This window comes from Sus scrofa, chromosome 13, assembly GCF_054392235.1.
Source record: "Sus scrofa isolate SSC_HxYL_T2T_F1_AM1 chromosome 13, Sscrofa_HxYL_maternal_Yorkshire_Landrace_v2.0, whole genome shotgun sequence".
Lineage (NCBI taxonomy): Eukaryota > Metazoa > Chordata > Mammalia > Artiodactyla > Suidae > Sus > Sus scrofa.
Genome location: NC_139395.1, coordinates 184,229,691 through 184,251,339, shown reverse-complemented (window position 1 = coordinate 184,251,339; position 21,649 = coordinate 184,229,691). Strand labels below are relative to the sequence as shown.

The 21,649-nt window shown below is 35.4% G+C and overlaps 1 pseudogene; it reads right to left on the bottom strand.

The window, feature by feature from the left end:
• Positions 1-3,660: 3,660 nt before the first annotated feature.
• Positions 3,661-4,417, bottom strand: LOC100626211 (RNA-binding protein PNO1 pseudogene; annotated as a pseudogene).
• Positions 4,418-21,649: the final 17,232 nt, after the last annotated feature.

The following is a 21,649-nucleotide window of genomic DNA, read 5'->3' as shown; positions in this document are numbered from 1 at the left end:
GCGGAAGGAAGAAGCAAGGTGCACAGCTAAGGCAAATCCACTTGAAATACGTATCTATTTTATGAAAATAAATTTTGTTCCCCAAGAGTTGTTTCTCCTTCTAAAGGGTACATTGTAGGGAGTTCCCGTCGTGGCACAGTGGTTAACGAATCCGACTAGGAACCATGAGGTTGCGGGTTCGGTCCCTGCTCTTGCTCAGTGGGTTAACGATCCGGCGTTGCCGTGAGCTGTGGTGTAGGTTGCAGACACGGCTCAGATCCCACGTTGCTGTGGCTCTGGTGTAGCCACAGCTCCGATTCGACCCCTAGCCTGGGAACCTCCATATGCCGCGGGAGCGGCCTAAGAAATAGCAAAAAGACAAATAAATAAATAAATAAAGAGTACATTGTACAAGTTGCAGTAAACTGCTTTTCATTTGAGACACTATTCCTATTCCCTTAGAAATGTCCCTGACAGAGCAGAAGTTGGAATTATATTTGCTTTTTCTCTTACTTCCTACCCACAAATAATTCCCTGGGCATTTAGGTTCTTTTTTCCATACCTGTCTCACCAGATACAATCAGCATCAAGGTCATGAACCAGTGGAATATTCTGAAGACTCTCCTGATCAAGTCTTGAGAATCTTACTATGACAGAAAACGTACCTTCAGTACAGTGATGTCCATGACAAGTGAAAGTGATCTGTTTCTGCTCATCCTTTAAAATCATTATGAAGAAGGAAAATAGTAAAATATTTTTCTAGCCAGACGAGTTATTGTATACTAAGTTTCAAAGGCTGCTTTGATTTATTGTACCCAGGATATATGGCTGGAACAGTAGCACTGTTAAATTGTACCACTTAAGTAGAATTGTCTATAGGCATTCTGCAACATCTCTTCTGCTTTTTGCAGGTGAGTTAAATATGGAGGGATTCTAAAAATAGATATTCCTTCATCCTTCAATCCTTTGGAAGGAAATATAATATATAGAGTTCCTTCAGGGTTGGGTTTTGCTTTTGGTTTACAGTTTAAGTAGAGATGGACTCTTCCACAAGCTAACATATAGTCCTTTTATAATAATGGCCTCTGCAGTGATTCTCCAATTTTCTATTAATTTGGATGCATTCTTTATTGAAGTATAATTGACTTACAGTATTATATTAGTTATAAAACATAGATATTCAATATTTTTATACATTATGAAATGATCACTAAGATAAGTCTATTTACTGTCTGTAACCACGCAAGGTTATTGCAATATTGTTGGCTATATTTCCCATGCTATACATTACAACCCCATAACTTATTTATTTTATAACTGGAAGTTTGTACTTCTAATACCCTTCACCTATTTCACTCATTGCTCCACTCCTCTCCCTCTGGAAATTACTAGTTTGTTCTCTATATTTATGAGTCTATTTCTGTTTTGATATATTTTGATATATATATATATAAATCTAGTTTTTTTAGATTCTACATGTAAATGAAATCATATCATAATTTTCCTTATGTGGATTATTACATTTAGCATAACCCACTATCTCAAATGGCAAGATATACTTTTTATGGCTGAACAATACTATCCCAAATCTTTAGCTCTTCATCTATCAATAGACACTTTGGTTGGTTCTTTATCTTGGCAGTTGTAAATATTGCTGCAATGAACACTGGGGTGCACATATATTTTTTAACTAGTGTTTTTGTTTTCTTCAAATATATATCCAGAAATAGTATTGATGGATAATATGTTAGTTCTATTTCTAAATTTTTGAGGAATCTCCATGTTGTTTTACATTTAAATCATTTTCAACAATGCACAGAGTTTCATTTTCTCTACATTCTTGCCTATACTTCTTATTTCTTGTCTTTTTCATCACAGCTGTTCTGACAGTTGTGAGTAATATCTCATTGTGGCTTTGATTTACATTGACCTGATGAGTAATGATATTAAGTGTTTTCTTCATGTGCCTGTAAGCTATCTGTATATCTTTGGAAAAATACCTATTCAGGTCTTATGCTCATTTTTAAATAAGACTGGGTTTTTGGTTTTTTTTGCTATTGAGTTGTATGAGCTCTTTATATATTTTGGACATTAATCCCTTATGAGACACATGGTTTGAAAATATTTTCTCCCTTTCAATACGTTGCCTTTTCATTTTCTTGATGATTTCTGAACAGAAGCTTTTTAGTTTGATGTAGTCCCACTTTGTTTTTGCTTTTGTTGACTTTGCTTTTAGAGTCAAATGCAAAAAAATCACTGATTGACATAAAGGATCTTACCACCTATAGTTTCTTCTAGTAATGTTATGGTTTCAGGTCTGATATTTAATTCTTTACTCAATTTGGATTTTATTTTTATATATGATGTTAAGAAAGTGGTCAGGTTTCCTTCTTTTCCATGTACCTCTCCAGTGTTTTTCAATACCATTTATTGAAGAGATGGCCTTTTCTCCACTGTATATCCTTACCTTCTTTGTTGTGGATTTACTTACTGTATAAGCACAGGTTTATTTCTGGGCTCTCTATTCTGTTACATTGATCTATGTTTCTATTCTTATGCCAGTACCATACTGTTTGAAATCAGGGAGCATGATGCCTCCAGCTTTATTCTTCTTTTGGCAATTTGGATTCTTATATGGTTCTACATAAATTCTAAGATTAGTTATTCTAGTTCTGTGAAAAATGCCACAGGTATTTTGATAGAACCTTTCTTTATATATAACATTTCTTTATATCATCCACTCCTTTCAACAGTGTTTTATAGCTTTCATAGTACAGGTCTTTTATCTCCTTGCTTAAGTTTATTCCTAGGTATTTTGTTCTTTTCAATATGATTTTATTATGGGATTGCTTTCTTGCTTTCTCTTTGTGATAGCTCATTATCAGTTTATAGAGAAGAAACAGATTTCTGTGTACTAATCCTATATCCTGCAATGTTACTGAATTCGTTTATTAGTTCTAATAGTTTCCTGGTGGATAATTTAAGGTTCTCTATATAGAGTATTATATCTTCTGAAAATTGTGACAATTTTACTTCTTTCCTTACAATTTGGATTTTTTTTTCTTATCTGATTGCTGTGGCTGGGACTTACAATACTATGCTAAATAAAAGTGATGAGAGTGGATATCCTTGTCTTGTACCTGATTTTAAAGAAAAAACTTTCAGTTTTTCCTCACTGAATATGATATGTAAAGTTCCCAGGCCAGGGGTTGAATCCAAGCTGCAGCTGCTACTTATACCACAGCTGTGGCAATGCTAGATCCTTAACCTTCTGAGTAAGGCCAGGGATTGAACCCCTGCTGCCCAGAGACAACATTGGATACTTCACCTGCTGTGTCACACCAGGAACCCCCAGATAATTATTTTAATCACAACTCACAGAGCAAAAAAGTTTATAAATTTACAACAAATTATAAAGTTATAAATTTATGAATAAAAACTTAGAAACTGATACAGAACTGATTTTTAAATGTTTCCCTCTAAATGAGAGGATTATAAACTATGCAAATCTGCTACATGTTATTTAAAATGGAAGAAATTAAAAATTATACTTAGTGTACAAGTATAATAATGGTATTCACGACTAAAAAGTTCTTCACATGGTGTCTGGTGACCCCTGATAGAGGGGAAAGCCTTTTTCTCTGGAGTCCAAAGGTAAGATGAAAATTCTCTGATTTGAAATCAGAATTGGTCTGCCTCTCTGCTAGCCATGGCCTGAACATTGCCATAAACCTTTGATGGACAATTCCCTAGTATGAAGTTGCAAATGGCAGTTCTCACAATCTTGATGTTTTGGAAAGAACCAAGGATGTGATCTTTCACATCAGCCAAAACTATCCACGTCCAGGTCACATTTTCAATAGTGGGTTTGGTTTTTCCTCCTTTGCCAGCAATTCTGCCTATTGACCTCTACGGGTGGTCTCCGTTTAAGGGCTTAACATCTGTAATTTCGAAAGCTTCTACAAAGATGTCATCCAGCCTAACAAGGACAAGTACATCCTCCACCTATAATCCAAGAATAAAGGCTTTTACAAAATCAGGTGCTTTTGTCAGTGCACTAGCATCCTTGGTTTCTTTACAAGTCCTGATTTCTACATTCCTCAGTTTCAAGTTAAAGCATATCTGAAGTCCTAAATGCTCCACAAAAGGAGTAAATATCTTCATTTAGTTCTCTTTTAAAGGCATGTATCAGTTAGCTGGGACTGGTATTTTCCTGGTTGCTTCTTTCTCACCCAGGAGCCCATTCAGAGAGAGGGAAAAAAACTGTCCCCTTCACCAGCTGAGCTGCTTCTGTGTCTGTACAGTCCACACCCCCTCTTTCCTTGGGTGCAGATAGAAGCTCAGCCTACCATTTCTTTGCCCACCAGCCACCCTTGCAGGTGACCAGGGTGAAGCTATTCTTGGCTAAGGGGCTCTATGCCTTCATCTGGGTTTTCATCCTCAGGAATCTCCAGCCCCAGCGAACACGTGTGGGGCTGCCCCAGTCAGGTGTGCCTAGCAGGACTCCAGTCTTCCCCAACCATCCCAGGGCTCCTTTCTCTTTCCTCTCTCATTTTTTTTCTTACTAAGCCTGGTCAAAGTTTTTGTAAATTTGATTTTTTCCTCTCTGATCTTTATTATTTCTTTCCTTCTGCTGACTTTAGTCTTGTTTTTCGTTTTTTTTCCTAATTCCTTTAGATGATTAATTAGGTTATATATTTGAGATTTTCCTTTATTCTTGAGGTAGGCCTGTATCCCTGTAAATTTTCCTCTTAGAACTGTTTCTTCTGCATGCCATGGATTTTGGAGTGTTGCGTAACCATTTTCATTTGTCTCAAAGTATTTTCTGATTTTCTCTTTGATTTCTTAATTGACCCATTGACTTTCTTAGTAGCATGTTGTTGATAGATACATACTTGCTGTATGTTGTTTTGTGGTTGTTATTATAATTCTTCTCTGCCCCTTTCTTCCTCTCTATGTTGATTATCTTAAAGTTTAAAGATTTTCTTTAGTGTCAGTAGTGGGTTCCTTTAGCTTTTTTTGTGTGTCTGTGACTCTTCTGCCCTTATTTATGTTATCCTTCTATCTTTTGATATGCAGGAGCTATTCAACTAACCTTCTGTTAATCTTCAGGACAGATTGCTCTATATGTAGGCATAGGGTCTGTGCAATTGTGCTATTTACTTTTTTTTTCTTTTCATGGCCACACCTGTAGCATATGATATTCCCAAACTAGGGGTCAAATTAGAGCTATAAGTATGGCCTGTATCACAGCCACAGTAACACCAGATCCAAATTGCATCTGTGACGCATGCTGCAGTTTGCAGCAGTGACAGATTCTTAACCCACTGAACAAGGCCAGGGATCAAACCTGCATTCTCAGAGAGACAACATCAGCCCCTTAATGTACTGAGCCACAATGGGAACTCCCAACTGTGTTATTTTCTTCATCTACTTTACCCAACTATGTAGTCAGGAACTAGAATTATAACCAAAGGATGGATTTGATCAGCCCAATTTGAGATAGACTTGGGTTAAAACTCTATGTACAAGCCAGTTATGTACAAGGTTCAGTCAACCAGAGTGGCATTCAGGTCCACAGGGATTAGAGTCAACTCAGAGCCAGTGTCTGAGGTTTTTCCCTTTCTCCAGTGCAGAGTCACAAGCAAAATGACTATCTGATCAGGTGATGCTTAGAGGACGATTTACAGTCTGTACACATAACTATTGCAAAGCCATCCCCAAGGGCGCCTAGTCTCTCCTTCAGTCAAAGGGTTTAGGTTATAGATGAGCTTGGGTAGAGGACTCTGGTAAGAGGCCATGCATGACATCTTTTGGCAGTGATGAAAGATTTTCATTTTACAGATTTTTTGTAATATAGATCAAGAAATATTTTATGATTATTTATTTTTTCCTAGGACCCTGTGATAAATCAATTATGCCCCAGATCCCTCGACATTAAACACACTGAATGGCAGTCTATTGCTACAGCTAGTTATAGAAATTGAGTTACTCATCACTGATGGTTAAGTACTATCACTTGGCATCTGTTGCTCTGGTATCCCACAATTCCCATTAAAATCATGTAGACCACTTCAAGGATAGCAACTTCTACCATCATTCCCAATCTTTGGATGACAGCTAAGTTTTTAAAGTTTCTACTGTCTCCTTCATAATAAATTTCTTAATGCCCCAGGGATGGGAGTGTTTTCTGTAACTTTCAGGCAACATTGTCAGAAGGAGAGAAAGCAAGTTTCACATAATAATTTTATTCTAACATCACCAGATTTGTAAGTTTGTTGGACTCCTTCCTCTAAATAATTACAGGGAAGTTCTGGCATCTTGATCTGATGAAACATAACTCTTTGTGGAATCCATGCTTTAGTCAGTCAACCAAGCAAACTATAAGACATTTTCAACCAATTAAGTTGGTACATTAAATCCTGTATCCAATGGATACAGCTTATCTAATTTTCTAGTCCATCTTCTTAGTCTAACATATTCAGGATCCACTCATGTACATGTTTCTCAGGTCCCAAATAGTAAATATGAGCAAGTTCTTTCAATCTTAGTGAGGGGTAAGCTGTCTTCTCCCAATATAATCAATGATTCCCCTCTCAGTTTTATTAGAATATGACATTAGTTTTCGAGGTATGAGGTGGGTGTTTTATGAAAGAAGGCTATTATCCTCCAAGAGAGGAAGAGATTTGTTTCAAATGACAAATGAATTTTGGGACTCAATTATGGGATTTATATAATTATACCCCAGGTTTCTTTGAGAACACCCAAATATTTCTGCCCATGTCTAAGGGAATCATTTCTTTCTCACTACAAAATTTGGTAAAACTCTCTGTTCAATGTGCTTTAAAATTCTCCAAACTGTACTATAAGACTTTAATCCTGATCTTCATATGTATCTACAGCTGAATTTAAAAATTCTGTTGCTGTGATGAAGTTTAATGTTGTATGAAGTTCTCTGATTCTTTGAGTTTGGGGCTAAAAGTTAAAAACTTTGAATTAATCTTTTTCTTTTTTTTTTTTTAGTAAGACATTCAATGCTGTTTCAAATCTTTTTCTAACATTTACAATACCTATAACCATTCCTGCTGCCATAATGGTCAAGTTCAGCAGATTGCTTAGTTTCTTAGAGCCTGTTCTTAGAGCCCTGATACATCTTGTGGTTGTGATGTCATTACATACCATGGATTACTAAAATTCCCATTTGTCTGCAAGGAGGTCATTCCTACATTCATGTGAAAAACTCTATGCCAAATCCTTTCTTGGTATTTGTTTTGTAGGACCATGACTTATAGGCAAGTGTATCTGCCACATTTTCACCAGGCAAAGGGAAATCATTTTGAGTACTTAAAGTAGGAAAATCTATGCAGGGTATTGAATACACAGTGATGGTAGAGCTAAGGAAATAGTGATGCAAACCAGAAATTAGTAAAACCAGGAAGCCACTCCCATGGAAAAATGAAGATCAATAGTAAGGGGCCCTGAGTCCAAGGTATCAGACAGGATCTGGGAGTGCAGCAGGAATGGAGGCCACAGAGAAGCCATAGTGACCACTGGAGACTAGCTGCTCCCAGAGACATTGTTCAAAGTAGAGCAGGGGAAGGAGAAATACCCTGGCTTCTCTCTATCTTCTGGTCTCACCCTTTAATCTCCTGCCATTTCTGGAGGTCAATTTTCCCATGAAAATAAAACACTGGAGGGTCTAGGGAGATCAGAGAGCAAACTGTCCCTGGATCTACAAAGAAACAAATGTGGTTGCACTTTCCAGAATAGAATGGTTTACTCAGGAGGGGAAACTTTTTCCCCCTTTACCTTGGAGTGAACTGCTCTGGCCACACTGAGCAACTACCACCAAATAATGAGGAGGGCATCAGGCACCCTGTACATAATCTACCTTAAATAAAGCCATTAGGAGAATAAAACCAACTAAGTATGCATTAGGACATTTACCAAGAGAAAGGAACTGAGATGAAACAAACGTTTACTTTTGAGAAATGAAGGAAAGACAATTTGGTCAAATTATTGATAGAGGACAATGTGATAAAGACCCAAACATACTGCATAGCCAGGCCAAGGAGGCTGAGAGTGTTTTCAGGAAAACAGGGACTATATCCATTTAAATTGCTTTACACTATATGAGTGATGGGATCCTAAGGAGGTGGTAAATACTTTTAAATTACAGTGATAATTGTTTTCCTTCATGAAAGGGTGAATGATATATGAATTACATGGAATTTGGGCATAAGGAAATCAAGTGGCCAACAAATGTATATTGACATAGAAATTTATGTAATTATTAATTTTATACTGGAAGTCATAGAAGACAACATGGGTTATTAAAATTAGCCTGGACACATCACAAAGATTTTGCTTTTAAAATTAGGCAGAACTAAGCAATTAGGGGCAAGGCTGGATAACCTGTTATATGTTTGGTGAAGTATTCTGTAACTTTACTGTATTGGACTTCATTTGTTATAGAAATATTGTAGGCTTTTTTTTTAATTCTACATTTCTATTTTCTAACCATTAAATAATTTAAACCAGCAAATGAACACATGGGATGAGCAAAAAGTCTAAATTATACACAGGTTTGGATACTGGCTCCTTGAAGGACAAGCTGTGTTAAAAATACAAATTCCATGATGGAAAAAAATACAAATTTCTAAGGGAATTGTGTCTCTTCTTCCTCTTCTTTTTTTCTTTCTTAAGATTACATAAACAACAATGGCATTTGTTGCAAATACATTCTTTGGAATTTTTCTTTGTTACACTGTGTACAACATTGTCATTATTGAGTTTTTATAGCCTTCCATGGACATCTGAAGAAGTTGTCAAATAATTTTTCCAATTAGCACATTCTTTCCAAAATACTCTAGCTCCAGGAAAATATTAATTCTGATGTCTAAATAGGTTATAGCTTTATATTGTAAAAAAAAAATACACATAGAATCAGAGAACTTAGAGGTAGAAGAAGTCATAGATATCATCTAGTTTTATTTTCACTATTTGATAGATGATGAAAAATAGCAAGGATATTTAGTGATTTTTCTTCCAGAAGCACATAGGTTGTTAGTGACAGGCTTTTTTTTTTCCCAGATAATCTAAGAGAGCATTCTTTCAGTAGTATTTCATTATACAGTAAGAGTTCATTTATTTTTAGAGTATGTTATATAGTTGTGCTTTGTGAATGGTTGTAAACATCACATAGCCTTTTTTATTCTTAAGAAAAGCAAGACTGGTTTATCCAGGGGGTAACTCATTCCTTACTGTTCTCAGCTTCAGGTTATTTGCACATAAATTCTTTAGTTCAGAGTCATCTTTCAAACTGTTTTTCCCTTGTTTGTCTATGTTGAATTCCTTCCAAAAATGTTTGGCTTTCATTTATGCCTTCCTCTCTCAACCTGAAGTCTTTTTTAATCTTGGGTATTCAAGATAGAACTCTCTTATAATCTTTGAATTTACAATATAATATACTGCAAGAGATGGGGACCAGAAAGTAGGAAATGCAAAGTCAAGAGAGTCTAGAAATTACCCACATACTAATGGTTACTTAATCTACAACAAAGGAGGCATGAATGAATATACAATGGAGAAAAAACAGTCTCAATAAATGGTTCTGGGAAAATTAGTCAGTTACATGTAAAAGAGTGAAATTAGAACAGTCTCTAATACATATATAAAAATAAACTCAAAAAAATGTATTAAAGACTTAAATGTAAGACTAGAAACAATTAAACTCCTAGAGGGAAACAGGCAAAACATTCTTTGACATAAATTGTAGAAATATATGTTTGGATCTGTCTCTTAAAGCAAAGGAAGTAAAATAAAAAATAAACAAATGGTACCTAATTAAATTCAAAATCTTCGATACCACAAAGGAAGCCATCAACAATACAAAAAAAAAGCGATTGAATAAGAGAAAATATTTGCAAATAATATGATTGATAAATGGATAAGTGGTCTATATCCAAAATATATAAAAAGTTCATACAATCAACATCAAAAAAAATCAAACAATCCAATTAAAAAATAGAAAGTAGACTTGAATAGACATTTTTCCAAAGAGAACATGCAGATAGCCAACAGGTATATTAAAAGATGCTCAACATCACTAATCAGGAGGGAAATGATATGAAAATCACAATGAGATATAAACTCACACCTGTCAGAATAGCTATCATGAAATAACAAATGTTAGTGAGGATGAGGAAAGGGAACCTTCATATACTGTTGGTGAGAATGTAAATTGATGTAGCTACTATAGAAACAGTATGGAGGCATCTCAAAAAGTAAAAACGGAACTACCATATGACCCAGCAATTCCACTCCTGAGTACACATACAAAAAAAAAAAAAAAAAAATGAAAACACTGATTTGAAAAGATACAAATATACCAATGTTCATGGTAGCATTATTAACAATAACCAAGATATTAAAGCAATCTAAGAGCCCCCTGACAGTGGAATAGGTAAAGAATATGTGGTACATATACACAGTGGAACACTACTCGGCCATAAAAAAGAATAAAATGTTTCCATTTGCAACAACATGAATGGAGTTGCTGGGTAGTATGCTAAGTGAAATAAGTCAAAGAGAAAGGTTGATACTACATGATATCACTTATATATGGAATCTAAAGAGAGAGAGATGACAGAGTAGGAGGATGTAGAGGTCACCTCGTCCCACAAATACAACAGGAATACATCTTCAAATAGAAAAATCCTCACAAAACATCTACTGAACATGGTAAGAAGTATTCAAAACACCTGAAAGGACAAAAGAGATCTCCACATAATTGGGAAGGACAAAAGCAAAGTAAAAAGGAGAAGAGAAATAACTTCATTGGGGGGAGTTGCCTCACCAGCTACAAAACTAGGGGACAGGAAAAGTTTTTTTATGATTTTTTAATTTTTTCTATTATAGTTGATTTACAGTATTCTGCCAATTTCTAATTTACAGCAAATGACCCAGCCATGTTTTCTCATTATCAGCAAATTTTTTACCAGAAACTATGCAGGCCAGAAGGGAGTGGCACGATATACTTAACTTGATAAAAGAAAAAAGATCTTCAACCAAGATTACTTTACCCAGAAAGGCTCTCATTCATATTTGAAGGAGAAATCAAAAGCTTTACAGAAGAGCAAAAGCTAAGAGAATTCAGCAACAATAAACTAGCTTTACAACAAATACTAAAGAAACTTCTCTAAGCAGAAAAAAAAAAGCCTACAACTGGAAACGAAATTAGCACAGATGACAAGGCTCACCAGTCTTGGCATATATGCAGTAAAGGTAGGAAATCATTCATGTACAAATATGCTACCAAAGCCAGAAATTGAGAGAAGAGGAGGGTACAAATGCAGGACACTAGAGGTGCACTTGCAATTAAGAGACCAACAACTTAAAACAAACTAGTATATAAATATATAGACACCTATATCAAAACTTCAGGGTAACTGCAAACCAAAAATCTACAATTGATACACACACAAATAAGAAAAATAAATTCAAAAATAACACTAAAGATAGCCATCCAACCACAAGAGGAGAAAATAAAGAAAGAAGGGAAGAAAAAAGAGTAAGAAAAACAAATCCAAAACACAATAAAATGTCAATAAGAACATACATATCAATAATTACCTTAAATGTAAATGAAATAAATGCCCCAACCAAAAGACACAGATTGGCTGAATGGATAAAAAAACAAGATCCATATATATGCTCTCTTCAAGAGATCCACTTCACTTCTAGGGACCCATACAAATTGAAAGTGAGAGGATGGAAGAAATATTCCATGCAAATGAGAATCAAAAGAAAGCTGCAGTAGCAATACACATATCAGACAATGTAAACCTTAAAATGAAGAATATTATAAGAGACAAGGAAGGACATTACATAATGATCAAAGGATCAATCCAAGAAAAAGATATAACAATTGTAAATATATACACACCCAACATAGGATCACCTAAATATATAAGGCAACTGCTAACAACCTTAAAAAGAGAAACTGACAATAACACAATAATAGTGGGGGACTTTAACACCCCACTTATAGCAATGGATAGATCATCCAGACAGAAAATCAACAAGGAAACATAGGCCCTAAATAAAGCATTAGACCAGATGGACTTCATAGATATTTATAAGACATTCCATCAAAAAGTAGCAGAATACACATTTTTCTCAAGTGCACACAGAACATTCTCTAGGATCAATCATATTCTGGGCCACAAATCAAGCCTCTATAACTTAAAAAAAATTGAAATAATATCAAGCATCTTTTCCAACCACAATGCTATACACCCAGAAATCAACAGGAAAAAAAACTGAAAACAAAACAAAACAAAACAAAAAAAAACACGTGGAGACTAAACAACATGCTACTAAACAATTACTGGATCACTGAAGAAATCAACGAGGAAATTAAAAAATACCTAGAAGCAAATGATAACAAAGATACACTACTACACAACCTATGGGATGCAGCAAAAGCAGTTTTAAGGGGGAAGTTTATAGCAATACAAGCTTACCTCAGGAAATAAGAAAAAGTGCAAATAAACAACCTAACTTTACATTTAAAGCAGCTAGAAAGAAAAGAACAGAAAAGACAAACGTTAGTAGAAGGAAAGAAATCATAAAGATCAGAGCAGGAATCAATGAAAAAGAAATGAAGAAAACTATAGAAAAGATCAATGAAATTAAAGCTGGGTCTAAGTTCAACAAAAGATAAACAAGAGATCAACAAAACTGATAAGCCCTTAGCCAGATGTATCAAGAAAAAGAGGACTCAAATCAATAAAATTAGAAATGAAAAAGGAGAAATAACAATGGATATCACAGAAATACAAAGGATCACAAGAGACTACTACATGCAACTATATGCCAATAAAATGGAAAACCTAGAAGAAATGGACAAATTCTTAGAAAAGTACAATCTTCCAAGACTAAACCAAGATGAAATAGAAAAGATGAATGGACCAAACACAAGTACTGGAATTGAAACTGTGATTAATAAAATTCCAACAAACCAAAGTCCAGGACCAGAAGGCTTCACAGGTGAATTCTATCAAACATTTAGAGAAGAGCTAACATCTATCCTTCTGAACCTATTCCAAAAAAGTGCAGAGGAAGGAACACTCCCTAACTCATTCTATGAGGCCACCATCACTCTGATACCAAAAGCAGATAAAGATACCACAAAAAAAGAAAATTACAGGCCAGTTTCACTGATGAACATTGATGCAAAAATCCTCAACAAAGTATTAGCAAACTGCATCCAACAATACATTAAAAGGATTGTCCATCAGGATCAAGTGGGATTTATCCCAGGGATGCACAGATTCTTCAATATCTGCAAATCAATCAGTGTGATACACAACATTAACAAACTGAAGAATAAAAACCTTATGATCCTCTCAATAGATGCAGAAAAAGCCTTTGACAAAATCCAACACCCATTTCTGATAAATACCCTTCAGAAAGTGGGCATAGAGGCAACCTACCTCAACATAATAGAGGCCATATATGACAAACCAACAGCTAACATTATTCTCAATGGTAAAAAGCTGAAAGAATTCCCACTGAGATCAGGAATAAGACAAGGATGTCTGCTCTTGCCACTACTATTCAACATTGTTTTGGAAGTCCTAGCCATGACAGTCAGAGAAGGAAAAGAAATAAAAGGAATCCAAATTGGAAAAGAAGAAGTAAAACTGTCACTATTTGCAGATGACATGATACTATACCTAGAGAATCCTAAAGACACTACCAGAAAACCGTTAGAGTTCATCCCTGAATTTGGCAAAGTTGCAGGATACAAAATTAATACACAGAATACTGCATTTCTATATACTAACAGCAAAAGATCAGAAAGACAAATTCAGGAAATGATCCCATTTACCATCACATCAAAAAGAATAAAATACTTAAGAATAAACCTACCTAAAGGGATAAAAGACCTGTACTCTGAAAACTATAAAATGCTGATGTAAAGAAATCAAAGATGACACAAATAGATGGAAAAACATGCCATGCTCTTGGATTGGAAGAGTCAATATTATCAAAATGACTATACCACCCAAGGCAATCTACAGATTCAATGCAATCCCTATCAAATTACCAAGGACATTTTTCACAGAACTAGAAAAAAATATTTGAAAGTTTGCTTGGAAGCACAAAAGACCAAGAATGCCATAGCCATCCTGAAAAAGAAAAATGGAGCTGGAGGAATCAGGCTCCCAGACTTCAGACTATACTACAAAGCAACAGTCATCAAATCCATATGGTACTGGCAGAAAGACAGAAATACAGATTGGTGGAACAGGATAGAAAGCCCAGAATTAAACCATATGCTGACAGTCAACTAATCCATAGCAAAAGAGGCAAGAATATACAATGGAGAAAAGACAGCCCCTTCAATAAGAGGCGCTGGGCAAACTGGACAGCCACATGTAAAAGAATGAAATTAGAACACTTTCTAACACTGTACACAAAAATAAAATCAAAATGAATTAAAGACCTAATTAAAGACCTATAGACAAGATACTATAAAACTCTTGGAGGAAATGTACACATAAACCACAGCAACATCTCAGATATGCCTCCTAGAGTAATGACAACAAAAACAAAAATAAACACTTGGGAGTTAATTAAACTTAAAAGTTTATGCACAGTAAATGAAACACTAAACAAAACAAAAAGACAACCCACAGAATGGGTGAAAATATTTGCAAATGAAGTGACTGACAAGGGATTCATCTCCAAAATTTATAAACACCTTCTACAGCTCAACACCAAAAAACAAATAACCACATCAAAAAATGAGCAGAAGATCTAAACAGACAATTTTCCAAAGAAGACATATGGATGGCCAAAAAACACATGAAAAGATGTTCTACATCACTTATTATTAGAAAAATGCAAATCAAAACTTATGAGGTACCACCTTACACCAGCCAGTATGACCATCATCAAAAAGTCTACAAACAGTAAGTGCTGGAGAGGGTGTGGAGAAAAAGGAACCCTATTTCACTGTTGGTGGGATTGTAAATTGGTGCAACCACTGTGGAAAGCAGTATGGAGATTCCTCAGAAAACTAAATATAGAACTACCATATTATCTAGTAATCCCACTAATGGATATATATCCAGACAAAACTTTAATTCAAAAAGATACATGTACTCCAATCTTCATTGCAACGCTATGTAGAATATCCAAGACATGGAAGCAACCTAAATGTCCATCAACAAAGGAGTGGATCAAGAAGATGTGGTACATATACGCAATGGAATATTACTCAGCCATTAAAAGGAACAAAATACCAGCATTTTCAGCAACATGGATGGACCGAGATTTATCATGCTAAGTGAAGTCATTCAGAAGGTGAGACCCCAACATCATATGCTATCACTTACATGTGGAATCTAAAAAACTGATACAATGAACTTCTTTGCAGAACCAATACTGACTCACAGACTTTGAAAAACTTCTGGTTACCAAAAGAGATGGGTTCGGGGGGTTGGGAAGATGCACTGGGTGTTTGGGATGGAAATGCTATAAAATTTGGTTGTGCTGATCATTGTACAACTATAAATGTAATAAAATTCATTGAGTAATTAAAACAACCAATATGGTACTGGCACAAAAACAGAAATACAGATCAATGGAACAGTATAGAAAGCCCAGAAATAAACCCACACATCGATGGTCAATTAATCTACAACAAAGGAGGCAAGAATATACAACAGAGAAAAGGCAGTCTCTTCAATAAGTGGTGCTGGGAAAACTGGACAGCTACATGTAAAAGGATGAAATTAGAACATACTCTAACACTAGATACAAAAATAAACTCAAAATCAATTAAAGACCTAACTGAAAGGCTGTAAACCATAAAGCTCCTAGAGGAAAACTTGGAATACGGTTTGACATAAATCACAGCAAGGTCTTTTTTGATCCATCTTCTAGAGTAATGGAAATAAAAACAAAAATAAACAAACCACATTAAACTTAAAAGCTTTTGAACAGCAAAGGAAACCATAAACAAAATGCAAAGACAACCCAACACATGGAATGGGAGAAGATACTTGCAAACAGTGCGACCAACAAGAGATTCAAAATATCCAAATATCTCATGCAGCTTTATGCTAAAAAAAATAATAATAATTAAAAAAATGGTTGGAAGGTCCAGATAGACTTTTTTCCAAAGAACATATGCAGATGGCCAAAATCACCTGAAACGGTGCTCAATATTGCTAATTATTGGAGAAATGCAAATCAAAACTACAGCAAGATATTACCTCATACCAGTCAGAATGGCCATCATCAAGTGATCTATAAACAATAAATGCTGGAGAGGGTGTGGTGAAAAGGGGACCCACCTATGTTTTTTTAATTGGGAATGAAGATTGTCCCAATAACTATGGAGAACAGTATGAAGTTTCCTTAAATAACTAATATGGAACTACCATCTTATCCAGCAATCCCATTTCTGGGCATCTATCCAGAGAAAAATCATAATTTAAAAAAGACAGCGCATCCTAATATTCACAGCAACTCTATTTACAATGGCAAAAAATGGAAAAACATAAATGTCCATCAACTGAGGAATGGATAAAGATGTGGTACGTATATACAATAGAATAATACCCAGCCATAAAAAAGAATGAAATAATGCCTCTTGCAGCAACATGGATGGACCTAGAGATTATCATATTAAGTGAAGTAAATCAGACAGACAAAGAAAAATATCATATCACTAGGTGGAATCTAATAAAATTGATACAAAAGAACTTGTTTAGAAAACAGAAACAGACTCAAAGATTTCATAAAACTTATGGTTATCAAATGGGAAACATCAGAGTGAATGATAAATTAGGAGGTTGGGATTAACATATACACACACACTAGTATATTTGTGACAGGGATCTACTGTATAGCATAAGGAAATCTACTCAATACTGTGTAATAACCTATATGGGAAAATAATCTCTAAAAGAATGATTATATGTATATTTGTAACATTCACTTTGCTGCGCACTTGAAACTAACTATGTAAGTCAACAATACTCCAATAAATTATAAAAAATAAAGATAAATTAAAATACAATATACTAGTGAATGTAACAAAAAAGAAATATATTCACAGATATAGATAGCAACCAAATGCTTAGAAGTTGGAAGAAGGAGAGAGGCAATATAGGGGTTGAGGGTCAAGAGCTATAAAAATGTATGTACAAAATATGCTACAAGTGTATTTTGTACACGAGGGGAAATATAGCCAATATTTTATAACTATAAATGGACTATATAACATTTAAAAATTGTGAGTCACTATATTATACACTTGAAACTTATATAAGATTGTACATCAGCTATACTTCAATTTTAAAAAATTAGTAGTTGAAAACCACCTCCATAGGCAGGAACATTAAAAGTAGAGTTAAATGTTTGCAGGTTCTCAATCCATGGTACTTTAAAAGGAAAAACAGATACAGCCTCTGACCCAAGACTGGGCATTCATCTGAGAACCTGCCATTTCCCCCTTCTTCCTCCTCCTGCTTTGGGTTATATTTTCAGGCAAAATTATGTTGAGGAATCACATCTGCATCTTGAGAACTTACCTTCAAAGGCATCAGCACAACTCCTTCACCTGCTCCCACTGCACCCAGGTAAAGAAGGACCTCAAAATGCTGAAAAACATGCCGACTACTCCAGTGTTCTGTCTCAGGAGATATTCAGGAACACTGAGTTCCTCCATGAACAGCTGGTGATATTTTCTTTCCTGTTTGCACATGATCTCCCCTCACATAGAGACCCCAAAATTCTGTTATAGCATCAAGTATGTGGGCTGCACTGACCTGTCATTTCTAAACCGAAGTAGAGCAGATTCTGTTATCTCTCCTTGGACCAAAGCCTGGATGCAGCTCTCACAGATATACGCAGTCACTCTCACGGTTAATCCTGATCTCACCCTAGAAGCACCTGGAGCAGTTAAGTTAATTAGAATAGTATTGATGTTTCCACCCAGATCAATGGACAGACTCAGAGGGGAGGGCACAGGTGATATCATTTCTCAATACTCATCATGTGACCCTAACGAGAAACTGGCTTGGAACTACTTAGCTAAGACTTCCTTCTGAAGCTTTAAAGTGCATACAAATCTCTTAAGGATCAGGGTCCCATTCTAAGAAGTTATGATTTTGAAGGCTTTCCATGAGGCCTATGAAATGGCATATTTAACAAGTTTTTTTTTTGTTGTTGTTGCTGCTGATGTTGCTCCCACAGACTTGTTTTCAATAGAACTGAGTTAGGATGTCACGCATAGCACACCTGAGTCCTCTGCATAGTGTGACAGTTTGGAAAAGGAACATCCAGAATTGTGGGCTTCCATGGGCCAATTCCTAGAGTCTGAGATTATTCTGGGATTGGCTTGGGTGTTTTGTTGAGTAGAGCACATACTGCAGCCATGCAGACAGTCATGTGGTGGTTTCAGAGTTGAAAAGTTACCCCTAAAATTCTACCCAAGTATACCTTTGTCCTCAGGTCTTTAAGCTCACTCTCTCCTCAGGGCCCACTTGATTCACAGGGCAATCCATGGTCTGAGCACCTGTCCACGGTATGAGCACCTGTCCACAGGTGAGCAGAGCCTCCATCCCCAGGATACCCAAGGTACAAGGGTGTTTACATCAGAGCTTTGCTGGAAAATAAGCCAAAGACAACAATAGAGGATTTATTAGTATTTTGTTGGGAATGGGGTAAAGCCTTTGCAAGTGATGCCATGAATGCACATCTAATGATACAGAAAGGAATCTGGATCTATGCTAAGTAATAAACGAGATCATAACAACAAAAAAATAATACAAATCCATACTGATGTCCTGTAAGTGGGACTTCCCCTTTTACCATAAGGTACATATTTAGGTAGCATGTACACGGAGAGATTTGCCCTTTAAGCTAAGGAGGCTAAAGCTTTAGGGCCCCTTCTAAAACTCTGAGATGGATCTTAGTATTCATGTTGACATATGTTTTTCCAAATTTTTCAAAAATAAGCTATTTTAACCACAATCATTTAAGAGTACTCTCTTTTTTACTCAGATGTCTTTATCACACTTACTCTGCTTGTAGTGGCAGGGATCAAGCAAAGGGAAAAATGAGTTGGTAGATATATTCAGTTTGGATTTGAATTTAGTGGGCTATATTTATACCATTCTCAAATATTTCCAGATACAGGGAAGTAATCATCTAATGTATGAATGGCTTCTAGAAATATTTGATCCACTCACCACATAGTTTCAAAAGTGGCTGAGAACTTATTACTATATGAATGGGTACTATGAGTGTTCCATTACCAAGTCCAAGAAGGTACTAGAAAAGGTAAATGTTTGAAATCTGATGACAAAAGCTAGTTGTTTGAAGGGTAAAATTTTATACCATACTTGTGACTTAAGCAGGTAGTTAATACACATTTACATAATTTTTCTATGTGTTTATGGTATCCATCAGCTTTTTAAAATCTATTAGTTGTGATACCTCATTCCAAATAAATATTCACTTTCATACATAATTCAGTATTCATTTTAAATTCTCTTTTTTAAAAGTCCTTCATCTCCCCAACTTTTATGTTTCAGGCATCACAAATCATAGATCAGCCCTTGAATGATTAACTTTCCAGAGATAATCCTTTCAGGCTTCAGAACAGCCTGATGCTGGCTCTTTCCAAGAGCCAGAGCTCAGCAGGGTGAGGGCAGGAAGGATCTATTATGAACAACCAAAGAAGTCAAAAACAGGGAAAAAAAACCTCTTCTAAGAAGTGTAATAAAAAGGGAAATATCAGAAAGTTGAATTCTGCTGACAAGTCTAAGTGGGTCATCATGGGGCCGGTAAACAGAGAAGCCCAGAGTTTCACAGGCCCAGATGTACTACAAAGAGCAAGGAGCAGTGGTTGCACCAAAGAGCATTTCCATGAAAAAGCTTGCATTTCTAATACTTGTTTTTATGAATGCACACTGCCTAATAGGATGATATTTTAGCCTATTTCGTAGTCAGTACAGACACTCTGTCCACTGACGATTTTCAAGGGAAAGAGATTTAACATACCCATGACTTCAAGACAACAGCCCATAGGGATTGAAGTCACTGTTTTGTTTTACTTGTATTAGGTTTCTTAATATATGTAGTTGATCCTGTAGAAAAACTAAATGGAGAAAAAAATCGATACACACACATAAACACACACACAAATTCTAGGGTTCTAGGACAAAGAGGTTTCTCCTGACCTATTTGTAGGTGATTTGGAAAAGGAAGAAAATGGAGATTGTTCCCCTCTTCAACAAGTCTATGATAATGTGATTTCTGATGCAGAAATTGGACTAGACTTTTCAATTACTCATCATGATATCTCAGTTATGAAATTAGCTGCCCAGTAATTTAGTTCAGGAAGTACAGATAGTTTGTTGTTGTATTATCAGTTAAGAAGCCAGACATCAAAGCACCCAGAGTAGTGTGTTTACTCTTAGTATACTCTTTCTTACTTATATTTTATGTGTGAATGTAAGCAAACAGTAGACACATATATTATTTTTTTCAGTATATGGAGAGGCAAGTGAGCACAGTGGAAAAGATGTGTTATGAAGTTACATTTAATATTAAATTCTGCATTTAATCCTAAATTCTGCTTTTGGGAAGTGATCTAAAATCTCTACAACTCAATTTTCTCATCTGCAATGTGGAAATTAAAAATCCCACATGAAAGTCATGTGAGGATTTCATTGAGCGACTTTTGTAAAATTCCTTGTTACAAGCACCTAGTAAATTGGTGCCATTAGAAACTGATGCAGGAAATCATATGCTTCTTGGGAAGTCTAGCATTTAATAGTCATTTATACATCATCTCATTTAATTCAGGGATCTACTTTATAATGTAGGGGTTATCATATCTTGTTTACCAGTGAGGAAGAATACTTTTTCCCACATCAAAATAAAGAATAAAAAGATAAAAATGAAATCTTCTTGTAACTTTTTAGCTTTCTGACAGAGAACCTACAAGTTAAGGTATTTACTGCAGACAATACTAAAAAAACTATAGTCATCAAAACAGTATGGTACTGGCACAAAACAGATACATAGATCAATGGAACAGGATAGAAAGTCCAGAAATAAACCCACACACCTATGATCAATTAATCTACAACAAAGGAGGAATGAATATACTGTGGAGAAAAGACAGTCTCTTCAATAAGCAGTGCTGTAAAACTGGACAGCTCCATATAAAAGAATGAAATTAGAACACTCTCTAACACCATACACGAAAATAAACTCAAAATAGATTAAAGACCTAAACATAAGGCCAGACACCATCAAACAAGAGGAAAACATATGCAGAACACTCTTTGACATGAACCACAGCAATATTTTTTGGATCCATTTCCTAGAGTAGTGAAAATAAAAACAAAAATAAACAAATGGGACCTAAATAAACTTAAAAGTTTTTTGCACAGTGAAGGAAACAATAAGCAAAATGAAAAGACAAGCCACAGAAAGGGAGAAAATACCTGCAAATGGAGCAACTGACAAAGGATTAGTCTCCAAAATATGCAACAAATCATACAGCTCAATATCAAAAAACCAAATAATCCAATCAAAAAATGGGCAGAAGATTTAAAGCAACTGAGTAACT